Raw genomic sequence first — 2,973 nt, 5'->3', positions numbered from 1 at the left:
ATTGTTCACCATTCCAGCTGTAGAGGGCGCAGCGTCACTGGCCCTCATGTGGGATCTGAACCAGGGCACTTCTGCCCAGAGCCGGCTCCCAAGCCAACTCCCAACCAATGAGCCACTTGGCCGGCCCAACATGCTCTATTCTTAAGTACACAGATGTTTATAGACTTAACTCACAGGATAACACAGTCTGACACATGGAAAATTGCTTTATAATGGAAATTCACAGTATTTGCTAACTGTTAAGTTTAAACTGTCAGGTTTTTCTCTTTTATGCATAGAACCCACTTATGAAATGTGAGGGTTTCCTAAGACAACCATTTAGCATCTTAGCTGTTATGATTCCAGTTGGGCTTCCAAAAGTAACATTGGAGGTTTAAATTTTTCCCTAAAGGATGGGGATCATATCACATGGGAAAGAACAAATCAGCCGAGTAGCTACTTTACGGAAACAAATGAAATAAGATGTGGCAACTAAGGAAGCTATTCTAAGAAACACCTTTTAGGATACACCATAGGGTCAATATCAACACCTTTAATATTATGTATATTTCAGTGGCTGAATCACCAAAGCAATATTAAGAACAGCTTGACCTTGTTTTGAAGTATATTTCAGTCCACTATAATTCTATAGATATAATTTGTTTATAATTCATGTATGAGCATCATGGTAATAATAGCTAATACGTCTAAGCTCTTACTGTGTAGTAGGCAGGCACTGTTGTAGGGCCTAACATAGTAACTCCTTCAATTCTCACACAATCCTGTTGGATAGATACAGTTGTTATCCCCATTTACAGATGACAGGGAGGTCAAGTAATTTGCCTTAGATCACACAACCAGGAAGAGGTGAAGCTGTGGACAGAACAAGCTAACACTAGAATGTGTATCTCTTAGGTAACTAAGGTAGCTCTCAGGTAACTAGCATGTTCAATTGACAGGACACCCAACTTCTCAAGTCCTTTGGGTACAAATTCTTTGGATTTGTAGAATATGTACAGACACCCATCAGTGAGGTAGAGATTTATGCAGGAAATTTTTCTTATGGTGGCTTGGATCCCTGTGACTTGCAAGAAAGCAACTTGGTGTCTCTCCTCAACCCACAGACAGAGCCTCCACCAGGCTCTCCTCATTTCGTTATTGTGAGAGCAAGTCTTTCAGGGGCTTCCCAACTCTCTCAGGGTAAAACCAGAAACCTTCTTGGGCCACAGGCCCTGCCTATCGCACCACTTTCCAGTGGGACACGGTGCTTCAGCCACTCTGGCCTTAAATCTCTCCCATCACAAAGATCTTTAGGTAAGACATTCCCTCTGACTGGTACGTTGACTTCATGGGCATCACCTAGCCAAATCCTATTCATCTTTTAGGCCTTCCCTGACCCACAGACCGGGTCTGATTCCTTTCTTTTAACTTCTAACAGCATCTTGTACTTCTTTCTTGTTGTATGGTAACAGAAAAATTGTGTAATTACTGCATATCTGTCTCTCTGGCGCTAAAGTGTAAGCTCCATGTGGGCAGGGGCTGTGTTTGTCTTGTTTGTTGCTAAATCCCCACAGCTTAGCACATAGTTGGCGCGCGCGCACACACACACACACACACACACGCACAAATTGTAAACTAGCAGAATTCCCAGCTCAATAGGAAATAGTCGAGTCTCCTTGGCATTGACTAGACTTGCTGAGTGTGGGAGAAGGCTTGCCCAGACAGACAGTGCATGCTGGGCCAGCTTGGCAGAGTGGCTAGCAAACCAGAGAATAAATGAATATCCCAATACAATTTTTTTTCCTATACAATCTTTAAGTGATTAGGAAATGATCAGGGTAAAATTATGATTCTGTGAGTAACAAAATAGAATCCAACTGTAATAGGCTAAAATCTTGATCAAAGAAATTTCAACTCAGACCAGAGGGCCAAAGTGAAAGAAAAATACTGGTTTTGTTGATATATTACTCTACTGAGTGTGCTTCTGTTTATCATGTTTAGTTGCAGCCTTTTTATTTTTATTTTTTGCAAATGTTTTAGCATGTCTTTCCTGATTCCTCGAAACAGTTTTATGCACAGAACTGGTCCCATGGCTTGGGCGATGAAGAAATGTTTCCTCTTTCAAAGGCTAATTGCTAAAGAGGAAACAATCAAACCTATCGTGCAGGCTCGGTCCTCCAGCCAGCTTCCTGGTTTTAAGACGCTTTCAGATCCTCCAGCAAATTGACTTAGATAAACAAAACCGGATAGCCATTCATTTTTTGAGATCACCTCTCTCAATCTGTTCACCTGGTAGACGCCGCACGGCAATCGATCGTGGAAATTCAGTTGGCTTCCTCCAACAACGAACCACAGTCTGCAATGTTCACCAATGTGAAATCAACACTAATCCTAGTTGGGACAATTTTGCTTCATTCGTTTTTCAAGTCCTCAGTTGTCTTCACAGCCGTGAGGTCCAGGACTTCTCTCCAGACTCCATCAGAGGGGCCCAGGCCCGTCGGAGGTCAGGCGTCAGACGCGTCCCACGTCCCGGGAAGCGACTCTGATGGGCCGCTCTGGGGAACTGTCCCTGTGAGGGATGCCCCAAGACGTGGTGAAACCAAAAAAAGAACTCGGTGATTCAGTCACCTTAGGACATTGCGCTTTCCAAAGACAAGTGTTGCCGTCTCAAAGCTACGCTTCTCCAACTTCCACAGGACGTTTCTCACGGCGGGGACCTACCGCTCCCGGCCGCCGCACCGCGCGAACGACCCAGGGACCACGGGCGGCGCCGCGAGTAACCATATGCTCCCGCCACGCCCGCCAGCCCCACCGCGCCTAGGCCAACGCCTCCGCCACGTGCCCGCCTCCCGCAGCCAGGCCACCCACGATTGGCTGGCGGCGCTGCCCGTCGCGAGGGGAGGGCGAGTCTCCCGCAAGCCGGCGTTCCCATTGGTCGTGGCGGCGGCGGTAGCGCGCGCGGCCCCGGCGACTAAGGGAAGCCGGTGGTGGTGG

The sequence above is a fragment of the Hipposideros armiger genome, unplaced genomic scaffold, assembly GCF_001890085.2.
Source record: "Hipposideros armiger isolate ML-2016 unplaced genomic scaffold, ASM189008v1 scaffold_224, whole genome shotgun sequence".
NCBI classification, from domain to species: domain Eukaryota; kingdom Metazoa; phylum Chordata; class Mammalia; order Chiroptera; family Hipposideridae; genus Hipposideros; species Hipposideros armiger.
Note: the sequence above shows the minus strand (reverse complement) of the source record.